The following is a 14,562-nucleotide window of genomic DNA, read 5'->3' as shown; positions in this document are numbered from 1 at the left end:
CTTTAAAGTCATCCTATCTAGTTGAACAGCAACAGAGCTCTCCAAAACAAAACTCAGTACTAACCAAAAGCTTTTTTTTTTTTTTTTTTTTTTTTTGCGGTACGCGGGCCTCTCACCACCGCGGCCTCTCCCGTTGCGGAGCACAGGCTCCAGACGCGCAGGCCCAGCAGCCATGGCCCACGGGCCCAGCCGCTCCGCGGCACGCGGGATCCCCCCGGACCGGGGCACGAACCCGCGCCCCCTGCATCGGCAGGCGGACTCCCAACCACTGCGCCACCAGGGAAGCCCCAGAAGCTTATTTTTTTAGATATATTTTCTTCCTAAACGACACATAGCATACCATACACTTTGAATACTGGAATTTTTGGCTTTACATTTGAAGGATTAAAATACTCAAAATAACATTAAATAAAGCAGCAGTAGCTATAATAAATTGCTACTGTATCATAGTAGTGTCTCACAGCATCTATAAAAGCATTCACAATTATATTCACTAAGTTGCTTTTAGCAATTAGCAATGTCTCCCTCCTTGAGTATAACTGTTTACTTCTCTGAGTAGCCTGCATGTGTTCTCATGAAGCAAAGTTTCTTGTCATAAACATCCTTAAGTATTGGCTTGATGCTATGATAACAACTTTTAATCTCCTATTCCTATTGTGTTCCTCTATCCCTTATCATACCACTTACTTAGATCAAACTGCGTCCATTAAAACACAGTTTATAGGTATTTTGAAAATCCAAAAGAGTCAACTCAAAAAAACACAGAAACATAGCCAGATATAAGCAAAATTTTTAAAACTTAGTAGTTTTTTCTGTATGTTATATCAGAACTAACAGTTTAGAAACTATAATGGGAGAAAGACCTCATTTGCAGTAGCAACAGAACTATAAACTATCTAAGATTAATAAGTTTAACAAGAAATATGCAGAGATCTATTTGAAGAAAATTGTAAAATTTTAATAAAGAAAATGAAAAACATTTGAATAGATGGAAAAACATACTTGAATGGGAAAACAGTATTGTAACACTTTCCTAAATAATATTTATACTTAATGCAATTCCAACAAAAATGACAACAGAATCATTTGGAAGTTGAAGAGTTTATTTTAAGAATAAAACAGGATTTTTTACTTTAATAAGTTTATTTTAAAGTTCATCTAGAAGAAGAGAGCGTGGAAAATTTTGAAGAAGCATGAGAAAGATTTTCTCTGTAAATATTAGAATGCACTATAGAGCTGCAGTACTTTAAATAGTGCGAATATCTGGCAGAAACAGATTGGATTTTTTAAAAAAGAAGAAACCACTAAAGTACCAGAAGCAAATGGGGGGTTTTTCCAACCATTTTATTATGAAAAATTTCAAAATTCAGAAAAGTTGGAAGATTTTTAAAGCAAACACTTATATACTCAGCACTTAGATTTTTAGTGTTTTTGCTGTGTCACATACATATCCATCTATTCATCCCTCAATCAATCTAATTTTTTTATTCATTTCAAAGTAAACTTCAGATATCAGTATTCCACCTAAATATTTCAACATGTACAGTTGACCCTTGAACAACTTGAGGGTTAAGGGTGCAGACCCTCCAGGTGGTCCAAAGTCCACATATAACTTTTATAGCCTGCCCTCCTTGGTTCCTTATCTGCAGATTCAACCAACCATGGATTGTGTAGTACTGTATTTATCATTGTGAGAAATCCACATGTAAGTGGACCTGCACACTTCAAACCTGTGTTGTTCAAGGGTCAACTGTATATTATTAACCAGAGTTCAAGAAAATGTGGCTTGCACGTTTATAATTTTGGAATTGGGTCTACCCTTGTAAGCATATCATAAAATTTAAAATTTTAAAGGAAAAAACAAGCTATATTAATAAAAAAATGGAAGTTAATAAAATGCAATCAGATTGCCAAAGGTTAAGATTCAAAACATCGACAAAACCCAATCTGGTCACAAGATGGGGAACCAAGCAGCCTCAAGTGTTGTTTGTAAGAGTATGAATGAATTCAGCTTCTTTGAATAGCAGTTTGGTTACATATATCTACATATAAAATATATAAAACCTTTGACCTAGTAATCTCACTTAAATTTATTTCAAAGAAACAGATATACTAGGTTTTCTAAGCACTAGTTATGAGTGAAAATTGGAAATCCAAATATAAAATAGGGAACTGATAAAGTTAATAATGGTAATGTATACTGTAGTGTCTATGAATCCATTAATAATGATAACGGTGAGTCATAGAAAAAAAACAGAAAATTGGCAGATGTAAATCCAGCCATGTGTAATTACATTAAATATGAATGGAGGGACTTCCCTGGTGGTCCAGTGGTTAATACCCTGCGCTTCCAGTGCAGGGGGTGCAGGTTTGATCCCTGGTTGGGGAACTAAGATCCCACTTGCTGTGTGGCATGACCAAAACTTTTAAAAAAATAAATAAATGTGAATGGAGTAAATATTCCAACCTCAGACAAGGTTTGTTAAACTGCAAGATGCAAAATATATGCTATCTACGAGAGGCTTTAAATTCAAAAACACAAATATGTTGAATACAACAGGATAGAAAGGATACACAATGCAAACAACTGTAAAAGAGCTGGAGGAATTGTATTAATATCAAGCAAAATGGACTTTTTAAAATACTACTAGAAACAAAAGAGTAACATTTCATAATGATAGAAGAGCCAAAAATTCAGAAAGATTTAAAAAGTATAAATACACCTAACAACAGAGTCCTGAAATATATGAAGCAAAAACATAAAATTCAAAGGAAAAAGAGAGAATTCAACAGAGTTGTAGCGTTCAATACTCTTCTCTTAGAAATGGAAATAAAAACAAAAAAAAACAAATGGGACCTAATGAAACTTCAAAGCTTTTGCACAGCAAAGGAAACCATAAACAAGACCAAAAGACAACCCTCAGAATGGGAGAAAATATTTGCAAATGAAGCAACTGACAAAGGATTAATCTTCAAAATTTATAAGCAGCTCATACAGCTCAATAACAAAAAAACAACCCAATCCAAAAATGGGCAGAAGACCTAAATAGACATTTCTCCAAAGAAGATATACAGACTGCCAACAAACACATGAAAGAATGCTCAACATCATTAATCATTAGAGAAATGCAAATCAAAGCTACAATGAGATATCATCTCACACCAGTCAGAATGGCCATCATCAAAAAATCCAGAAAGAATAAATGCTGAAGAGGGTGTGGAGAAAAGGGAACACTCTTGCACTGCTGGTGGGAATGTGAATTGGTACAGCCACTATGGAGAACAGTATGGAGGTTCCTTAAAAAACTACAAATAGAACTACCATATGACCCAGCAATCCCACTACTGGGCATATACCCTGAGAAAACCATAATTCAAAAAGAGTCATGTACCACAATGTTCATTGCAGCTCTATTTACAATAGCCAGGAGATGGAAGCAACCTAAGTGTCCATCATCGGATGAATAGATAAAGAAGATGTGGCACATGTATACAATGGAATATTACTCAGCCATAAAAAGAAACGAAATTGAGCTATTTGTAATGAGGTGGATGGACATAGAGTCTGTCATACAGAGTGAAGTAAGTCAGAGAAAGACAAATACTGTATGCTAACACATATATATGGAATCTAAGAAAAAAAATGTCATGAACCTTGGGGTAAGACAGGAATAAAGACACAGACCTACTAGAGAATGGACTTGAGGATATGGGGAGGGGGAAGGGTAAGCTGTGACAAAGCAAGAGAGTGGCATGGACATATATACACTACCAAACGTAAGGTAGATAGCTAGTGGGAAGCAGCCACATAGCACAGGGAGATCAGCTCCGTGCTTTGTGTCCGCCTGGAGGGGTGGGATAGGGAGGGTGGGAGGGAGGGAGACGCAAGAGGGAAGAGATATGGGAACATATGTATATGTATAACTGATTCACTTTGTTATAAAGCAGAAACCAACACACCATTGTAAAGCAATTATACTCCAATAAAGATGTAAAAAAAAAATACTCTTAGTAATTGGTAGGGAAACTAGACAGTGTCATCAAGGATGCAGAAAACTTGAGCAGCATTATCAACTACCTTGATCTAACTGAAATAGATCTCTACCCAACAATGGTAGAATACACATATAGTGTATATGGAGCACTATTATTAACAAATTTTTCAGGATTGAAATTACTCAAATTATGTACTTTAGTGCAAGAGAATTATATTTGAAATCAACAAATTATTATTTTCGATCACAACAGAATTAACAGTAGAAGGAAACTTGGGGAATCCCTTAATACTTGAATATCAATATACTTTTTTTGTTAGCAGATATTCATTTTTATTTATTTATTTAGTTTTGGCTGTGTTGGGTCTTCGTTTCTGTGTGAGGGCTTTCTTCAGTTGCGGCAAGCGGGGGCCACTCTTCATCGCCGTGCGCGGGCCTCTCACTATCGTGGCCACTCTTGTTGCGGAGCACAGGCTCCAGACGCGCAGGCTCAGTAGTTGTGGGTCACGGGCCCAGTTGTTCCACAGCATGCGGGATCTTCCCAGACCAGGGCTCGAACCCGTGTCCCCTGCATGGGCAGGCAGATTCTCAACCACTGCGCCACCAGGGAAGCCCTCAATATACTTTTAAGTGATCCATGAGTCAAAGAAGAAATAACAAGGAATGTTATAGATTACTTGAACTGAGTTAAAATGAATATACAACATTAAAAATGTATGGATGCAGCAAAAATAGTGCTTAGAAAGTTACCGCTTTAAATACCTTGGTAAAAAAGAAAGATCCAAAAGTAATAACCTAAGCTTCCACCTGAAGTTAGGAACAGAGGATTAAATAAAGCTCATGTAAGGAAGGAAATAATTCAGAACAAAAGTCAGTGAAACAAAACAGAATCAAAAGAAGGGATTTCCCTGGTGGTCCAGTGGTTAAGAATCCACCTTGCAATGCAGGGGGCGCCAGTTCCATCCCTTGTCTGGGAACTAAGATCCCACATGCCGTGGGGCAACTAAGCCCGTGTGCACAACCAGAGAGCCCATGTGCCGCAACTACAGAGTCCACGTGCTCTGGAGCCCATGCGCCACAACTAGAGAGAAGCCTGCACATGCACCACGATGAAGTGAAGAGCCCATGTGCCACAATGAAAGATCCTGTGTGCTGCAACTAAGACCCGATGCAGCCAAAAAATAAATATTTTTAAAAAATAAAAGCAAATCAATGAAACCAAATAATAGTTCTCTGAAAAGATTCTAAATATTGTCTTTTGCTATACTAACCAAGAAAAAAGAAGATACAAATTACCAAAATTGAGACTGAAAAGGGGACATGATTATAAACCCACATAAATTAAAAGAATTGGAATGTTATGAACTTCTTTAAGTTCATAATAGACATTAGATAACTTAGATATCAGAAAAGACAACTTAGATGAAATAGACAAATTCTTAGGAAAACACAAATTACCATAACTAAGAAGAAATAGTAACTCTGAAAATATATATATTTAAGAAATTGAATTAGTACTTAAATATCTTTCAGCAAAGAAAAGCTCCAGTTCAGATGACATTACTGATGAATTCTACCAAACACTTAGAGAAGAATTAATACCAATGCTTCACAAACTTTTCCCCAAAACTAGAAGGGGACACTTCACAATTTATTCTTTGAGGCCATTGCTACCCTAATACCAAAAACAGACATACATTACCGAAAAAGAAAACTATAGACCAACATCTCAAATACAAATGCAAAAATCCTCAACAAAATGCTAGCAAACCAAAGCCTGCAATATATATAAAGTATTAAACACCAAAAACAAGTGAGATTTATTGCAGGAATGCAAGGTTGGTTTTAACATCCCAAAATCAATTCTTATAGTGCTCCATATTAATAGAATACAGGACAATAACACATCACTTCAGTAGATGCAGAAAAGGCATTTGACAAAAGTCAGCATAACTCGATGATAAAAAATCACTCCAACAAACTAGGAATAGAAGGGAACTTCCTCTGTGGTAAAGGACATTTTAGAAAAACTATCATCATACTTAATGAGAGAGAGACTGAATGATTTCTCCCTAAGATCATGAGCAAGACAAGAATGTCTGTTCTCCCCACTTCTGTTCAATACTGTACTGGAGGTTGTAGCCAGGACAGTTAGCAAGAGAAGGAAATAAAAGACATCCAGACTGGACACGAAGGAGAAAACCATCTCTATTTGCAGATGTCATGGTCTTGAATATAGAAAATCCTAAGGAATATACTAAAAAACTATTAGAACTTAATAATCAAGTTCAACAAGACTACAGGATACAAGACCAGTATTCAGAAATCATTTGTATTTCTATTCACTTGCAATGAACAAACCAAAAATGAAGTTAAGAACATAATTCCATTTATAGTAGCATTGAAAAGAGTAAAATACTAAGGAATAATTTTTTTTTATTTTATTTATTTTTGGCTGCGTTGGGTCTTTGTTGCCGCATGTGGGCTTTCTCTAGTTGCGGCGAGCAGGCTTCTCATTGCAGTGGCTTCTTGTTGCACAGCACAGACTAGGCGCGCAGGCTTTAGTAGTTGTGGCGCGTGGGCTTCAGTAGTTGTAGCTCACAGGCTCTACAGTACAGGCTCAGTAGTTGTGGTGCACGGGCTTAGTTGCTCCGCAGCTAGGAATAAATTTAACCAAAAAAGTGCAAATTATATTGTATTAACCTGCTAGGAGTAGTGTAACAAAGTACCACAAACTGGGTGGATTAAAAAACAAAATTTATTGTCTTATAGTTCTGGTGGCTAGAAGTCCAAAATCAGGGTTTCAGCAGGGTTGGTTCCTTCTCAGGGCTGTGATGGAGAATGTATTCCATGCCACTCTCCTAACTTGTGGTGGTTTGCTAGTAACCTTTGGCCTTCCTGACTTCTGCTGCAGCACCCTGATCTCATGGTGTTCTCCCTGTGAGTGTGTTCTGTCTCTGTGTACAAATTTTCTTTTTTTATAAAGATACCAGTCATACTGAATTAGTGTCCACCCTAATGATCTCATCTTAACTCATCTCCATTTCCAAATAAGATCGTATTTCCAGGTACTGGGGGGTAGGATTTCAACATCCTTTGCAGGGGACACAATTCAACCCATAACACTTAACACTCTGAAAGTACAAAACATAGAAGTTAAGGAAGACTTAGATATATGGAAAGACATTCCATGTTCATGGGTCAGAAGACTTAGTATTTTTGAGATGGTAATACTACGTAAATTGATGTACAAATTCAGTCAATCCTTATCAAAATCTCAACTGGCTTCTACACAAAGATTGACAGACTGGTCCAAAATTCATATGGAAGTACAAGGGACCCAAAATAGCCAAAACAATCTTGAAAAAGAACAGTGTTGAGGAGACTCGTATCCTGACTTCGAAACTTACTGCAAAGCTATAGTAATCAAGCAGTGTGTGTATTACTGGCAAAAGGGTAGGCATGTTGACTGTGAGATGTATATATATATTGGTTCCTGCCCCCAGTTCCTGGCACAGAGCTCCTAAAATCCTTGTAATTTTCTTTATAAGAGCCTAGGAACATCTCTTGTTCTAATATTTGGTCTTTGACCCCAGTTCCTGACAAAGGGCTCCTGAAACTCTTGGTTGATAGGAGTGTCTTTTGTTCTAATGAGGCAACTCTGGGTGCGCTCCTGGATGAGAGCTGGTTGCCAGAGAGACAAAGCCATGATTAGAAGCTTGGAATTTTCAGCTCCATCCACCATTCTCTTGAGAAGGGAGAAAGGCTAAAAATGGATTTAATGCCTACATGACGAAGCTCCCATAAAATCCCAATAGTATGGGGTTCCGAGAGCTTCCAGGTTGTGGAACACAACCATCCAGAAGGGTGATGCACCCCAACTCCACAGAGACAGAAGCTCCTACACTCGGGACCCTCTCATACCTGGCCCTGTGTATCTCTTCATCTGGCTGTTCATCCATATCATCTGTACTCTTTACCATGTTTAATGAACTGGTAAACATGAGTAAGTGTTTCCCTGAATTCTGTGAGCCAGTCTAATGAATTAATCGAACCTGAGGAGGGGATTGTTGGAACCTCCCATCCAGGTGATAACCTGAGCTTGAGACTGGTGTCTGAAGTTGGGGTGGGAGGTGCAGCCTGGAGCCCTTACCTGTGGGATCTGATGCTGTCTATGGGTAGATAGTGTCAGAACTGAATTAATTTGTGGAATACCCAGCTGGCGTTGCAGATTTGCTTGTTGTTGTGGAGAAAAAACCCCACACTTTTGGTGACCAGAAGTATCAGAAGTGAAGTGTTCTGTGTGAATAGTAAAGGAGACTCACAGGAGAGAAACACAGTAGGGAAGAGCTGAGTTTTTCCCTACACAGGAAGGAAAAAACTGAGATTTTCCACTATATAAACCAATGGAATATGATTGAGAGTCCGGAAATAAACTCACACATATGTGGTCAACTGTTTTTTGACAAGGTTGCGAAAACAAGGATGCAAAAGAATAGATTTGGACCCCCTATTATATACAAAAATTAACTGAAAATGGATTAAAGACCTAAATATTAGCTAAAACTATAAAACTCTTAGAAGAAAACATAGGCATAAAATCATTGTGACCTTGGATTAAGCAATAGTTTCTTAAGATATGGTACCAGAAGCACAGGTAACAAAAGAAAAAACGAATACAGCAGGTGCTTCCAAAGACACTGTCAAGAAAGTGAACAGCAACCTACAGAATTCGAGAAACTACAGGCAGACCTCATTTCATTGCGCGTTGCTTTATTGAGCTTCACAGGTACTGCATTTTTTAAAATTGAGGGTTTGTTGCAACCCTGTCAAGCAAGTCTCTTGGCACCATTTTGCCAAGAGCATTTGCTCACTTCAGTTCTCTGTGTCACATTTTGTAATTCTTGAAATATTTCAGACTTCATCATTATATTTGTTATGACGATCTGTGATGTTTGATGTTACTATTGCCAAAAGATTATTACACACTGAAGGCTCAGATGATGGTTGGCATTTTTTATCAATGAAGTATTTTTTAACTAGGGTATGAACATTGTTTTTAAAGACATAATGCTATAGCACACTTAACAGACTACAGTAAACATAACTTTCATCTGCCCCGGGAAACCAAAACATTTGTGTGACTTGCTTTCTTGCAATGTTTGCTTTACTTTGGTGGTCTGGACCTGAACCTGCAATATCTCCAAGGTATACCTGTATTTGTAAATTATATTTGAAAACAAGTTTCTATCTAGAATATATAAAGCATTCCTACAACTCAGTAATAAAAAGACAACCCACATAAAAAATGGGCAGAGGATCCCAATAGACATTTTTCCAAGGGATACACAAATGTCAATAAGCATATGAAAATATGCTCCACATCATCAGCCATCGGCGAAATGCAGATCAAAGCCACACCCACTTCATACCCACTAGGATGGCCATAATCAAAGTGATAGATAATAGCAAGTGGTGGTGAAGATGTGGAGAAATTGGAAAGCTTATATACTGCTGCTGGGAATGTAAAATGGTGCAGCCACTTTGCTGCTTCATGTGAACTATGGAAACTAGGCCAGTGAATCCAGAGTGCTTCGCAAGTTAAGAAATTTAGAATATCCAGGATGTTTCCATAAGTCATACTGAATGTTCTTGTTGGCAAATTATTCTATGATATAATGCTCTGAGAAGAGAATTCTAAGCTTATTTGGAAAATAAAAGTCGGGAAATGTTTATCTGTTAACCATATTATAAGCCTGATTAATTAAAATGTTTACTTTCATGATATTGTTTAAAGGTTCAGCTTAATTTTCAGAAAATGAGAAGTGGAGATACTATTCACTGACATTTTGCCCTTTAAAAAAACTTTTTAATACAAGATTAGCAAGATATTAGAGCTGTGGTAATTGGATGTCTTTCAGGGAAATAAACCGTTAAAGTTTATGAGTCATGTTAACAGAAAGCCCTGTCAGTTCCACCATTTCCCTTTATCAGTTAATTCTACAATAAACATAAAATCCTCTGCCTAGAGTTCAGAGCACAGCAAGGGAAAGAGGAAAAAGCCAAAACAGAAAATCCAGAAAGTAGTAAGTAGGAAATGTTCAGTAACCTTCTGATCCTCAAGCTCATGACAAGATGTCCAGTGCTTTAGTGCACTGCTGGGACCAGCAGAATTTGGCTGTGGTGAGACTCCTTCTCAGTGGCTTAGTAACTCATCTGTGGTCTTAAAGATTCAGGGATTCCCCAGATATGTTTTCTGGAAGGCGTCTCAAAGCCTTTTTAGTCATTCAAAAAAAAAAAAAGACGAAAGCAAGCAACAGCATCATTAAGGGCTTTGGCCCTTTGTGTGGAAGGAGTCACTTGATCGTTCCTAGGTGCCTGGGCAGCTAGTGGAAGCCTCAAGAAGGAACACAGTGTGGGACTCAGGCCCAGTCTCTGAGCACAGAGATTGGATGCCACTTGTTGCTAACATAGATTCAAAGAGAAGAGTGCCATTGCAGCAACATGGATGGACCTAGAGATTATCATACTAAGCGAGTAAGTCAGAAGGAGAAAGGCAAATACTATATGATATCATTTATATGTGGAATCTAAAATACGACACAAATGAACATATCTATGAAACAGACTCACAGAGAACAGAATTGTGGTTGCCAAGGGGGAGAGGGTGTGGGGGAGGGTTAGATTGGGAGTTTGGGATTAGCAGATGCAAACTAGTATATAGAGAATGGATAAAAAACAAGGTCCTACTGTATAGCACAGGGAACCATAGTCAATATCCTGTGATAAACCATTAATGGAAAAGAATATGAAAAAATATGTGTGTAACTGAATCACTTTGCTGCACAACAGAAATTAACACAACATTGTAAATCAACTACGCTTCAATTAAAAAAAAAAAAGTGCCATGCAATGCTTGCTGCTCTGTACCATCCCTGCTTGGAGGAAACCTTGGGAGGAGGCTGTGTGAATGATCACAGACAACAAAACCCTCGTGTGTGTGTAATTCACTTATTTCCTTCCTCTGACCTCCTCATTACTTGACACTTATTTTTGCTTTTATGGATTCTGTGCTTTTATTTTGAGCTTCTCAAAACCTTTTTGGAAGTTGAAGAATATGTATGTATTTCTTAACACATTGTTGTAATAAAAATATACAAACTGATATACATAAAAACAGGTTCTTCATGATTTATGGAAAGCATTATGCAAATTATATTGCATGTGGGTTTTCTTTCAAAAGAATTCTTTGATTACAGATTTTCAAAGAAAAAATGTCATTGTTTGCAACTTATTCTTCAAAAAGAATATTCTAAATGCCAGATGCTCTTTTGTGGCCAGGAAGATATATCAAAAACATATCCTTCTGTAGAAACCTCAGCATCCTTCTGTGAATTCTAAAAGTTTGAAAAGTCACATACACAATTCTGTATATGTCAGGATCTGGGTAAGAATAGGGGACAGAGAGCTGGGAATTGGGATGATCGCAGAAAGCAATCTGGCATCTACTCAGTCAGTTGTGAAGTCACTGGCATCTTTAGAATCCTGTACACAGAACCACTTTTACTGATTTAAAAAAAAAATAAAATCAAAGTAACCATTCTTTGGCCTCCATAGCCAACCTAAAGGAATTTTTCACTTCTCCAGCAGTTGTTTTTACCTAAAGACTAGGAAAAAAACAGCTCTACCCTGTAACCTCTGATAGAAAACTTTAGATGCCAAAATGTTCTCTTATCTTTTATACTCATCTGATGTGTGTGCATGACTCCTGAGTAAAAATACAATTCTTGGTTGGTAGGCTAATTTTTTTTATGAAGTTGGATATATACAGCTGTCTTACTAGTCAGTTCTGGATGACCATCCCACTCAGTCTTTCAAGATGTATTAGAGCTTTATCAGTTACTCAAATCTGGACTAATTAACAACTTGGTCAGGTTCTAGATGAAGTTGATGACCTTGCTACACTGTCAGAATAGCTAAATTATCATCTGATATCACCTGCACAGAACTTCTTTATGAGTACGTTTTTCAGATAACTGGTGGTATGCTAAAATAAAACATATTTTGGTTTTTATTTTAACAGCTTTGGATGAAAATTTTTCTACTTAAATTAGTAAATTTTTTAATATAAAAGTTTCAGGTTTAAAGAATGGTAAATAGAATAACAATGAAAACCCATGTGCCTACCATCTATCCTAGGAAATAAAACATTATAAATAAAATTGAAACTGCTGGTATATTCCTCCCAGATTATATTGTCTCTGTTATAATTCCCATGCATATCTGTAATAGATTAATTTTACTCATTATTGTTGATGGGTTTTATCTGTGTTGGTGTGTGTAGCCCTAGTTCATTCTTTATATATATATATATATATACATATATATTTTTTTTTTTTTTTTTTTTTTTGGCTGCGTTGGGTCTCCATTACCGTGCGGGCTTTTCTCTAGTTGTGGAGAGCCGGGGCTACTCTTCATTGCGTTGTGCAGGCTCCTTGAGGTGGCTTCTCTTGTTGGAGAGCATAGGCTCTAGGCGCGTGGACTTCAGTAGTTGTGGCACACGGGCTCAGTAGTTGTGGGTCGCAGGCTCTAGAGTGCAGGCTCAGTAGTCGTGGCGCACGGGCTTGTTGCCCCGCAGCGTGTCGGATCTTCCTGGACCAGGGCTCAAACCTGTGTCCCCTGCATTGGCCGGCAGATTCTTAACCACTGTGCCATCAGGGAAGTCCTAGTTCATTCTTTTTCATTGCTCTACTTCATCATTTTCTTCTTGGTGGGTATTTAAGTTGCTTTTAACATTTTACTATAATAACACCCTGATGGACCTTCCCATAAGTCTATTCTTGTACACATGTATGAGTTTCTCTAGAATAGATATTTAGGAGTTCAACTACTGAGTCATAGAGTAGAAATACCTTTCATAGTTATCAAGTTACTTTCTAAAATGTTTATGCAATTTACAAGCCAGTTGTAGAATGTCTTTCAGTTTGAATTTCCCTGATGTTTCCTCATGATTAGATTCAGGCTGTACATCTTTGGCAGGAGTATCACAGAAGTAATGCTGTACATCCAATGAGGACCTTTATAAAATGGCACATGATTCCAAATTGTCCCATTTCTGATGATGTTTATTTTGTTCACTCCATTAAAATGATGTCTGCTAAGCTTCTTTATGTAAAGTCATTCTTTTTCTCTTTGTAAATGGTAAATATTTTATGGAAAAGTATTTTGAAACAATGTAAAACATTCCGTTCTCCACATCCACCTCAAGCCATGATGGAATAACTGCATCCAGACTTACCACTACAGCTTAATAACAAAAAATCTGACAGAATATGGGAAACAGTAGTTTCTTGACCTTGGATCCTAGGCCATGTGGATGTTGATCTCTCAGATGAGGTGAGCCCCATGACTGCCTCAGCTTGGTGCCCGGAGAGAGTTTCCAGGCCTTATCACAGGGAAGGGGAATTTATATAAGCTCAGAGGTCTCGGTAAGTGAGGCTGAGGATTTGGGGAGGTCGACATGGCTGGAATTCACAGGACAGAGTGTCAGAGAGCAGAGAGCAGCAGGGAGAGAGCTCTGGAGATCTGCAAAGGATTCTACTCGAGTCTTCAGCACCTTTGTGAGGCTGGGGATAGAACCACCATAATGAACAGAAAGGACAGTTTGTGGAGCTCACAGGGTTGGGAATACAGTAGTCCCCCCTTATCCGCGGTTTTGCTTTCTGTGATTTCATTTACCCACAGTTAACTGTAGTCTGAAAATATGAAATGGAAATTCTAGAAATAATAAGTTTTAAATTGCCTTGCTCTTCTGAGTAGCGTGATGAATCTCACTCCATCCTGCCCAGGACGTGAATCATCCCTTTGGCATATCCACACTGTATATGCTACCTGCCTATTAGTCACTTAGTAGCCCCTCTTGGTTATTAGATCGACTATCGCAGTATTGCAGTGCTTGTGTTCAGGTAACCCCTATTTTACTTAGTAATGGCCCTATTGACCTTTAAAGAAATTATTGACAGGAGACCTAGGAAAAAACATAGTGTATGTAGGGTTCGGTACTTTCCTTGGTTTCAGGCATCCACTGGGGGTCTTGGAATGTATCCCCCTCAGATAAGGGAGGACTACTGGAGTTCATGTTCCCAACAGCCAGGATGGAGAAATCTCATAATACATGGCATTGGATTGTTCTCAGAAGGTGATCACCTCGGTGATGGAACTGAATTTGAATTAGCCTTGGACTACAGGCTGCTCTGGTCCTAACCTAACGAAGCTCAAAAGCAAGCCCCAAAGGATCAAACTGTTTCCAAGTAACTTAACCATGTCCCAGAACAAAGTGTAAAACATTTTAAAGGAATACCACCCCCCCACCAAAAAAATCCAGCACCCAACAATGTAAATGTTTCAGCATCGAACCAATAATTAGGGGATGCAAAGTAGGAAAATATGACCCTTAATGAGGAGAAAATGCATTCAAAAACTGACAAGAAATGGCGCCGGTGGTGGAATTAAAGAAACATGGACATTTAAAACAGCACTTACAAGTGTACATCATATATCCCAGAAG

At 38.0% G+C, this 14,562-nt stretch overlaps 1 long non-coding RNA gene across 3 annotated transcripts in view; it reads left to right on the top strand.

The window, feature by feature from the left end:
* The window catches only part of LOC132598295 (uncharacterized), a 59,805-nt gene that overhangs the window by 22,058 nt on the left and 23,185 nt on the right, over window positions 1-14,562 (top strand). The window lies entirely within an intron of this gene.

The sequence above is a fragment of the Globicephala melas genome, chromosome 13 (assembly GCF_963455315.2).
Source record: "Globicephala melas chromosome 13, mGloMel1.2, whole genome shotgun sequence".
Lineage (NCBI taxonomy): Eukaryota > Metazoa > Chordata > Mammalia > Artiodactyla > Delphinidae > Globicephala > Globicephala melas.
Note: the sequence above shows the minus strand (reverse complement) of the source record. Positions and strands in the feature narration are given on the sequence as shown.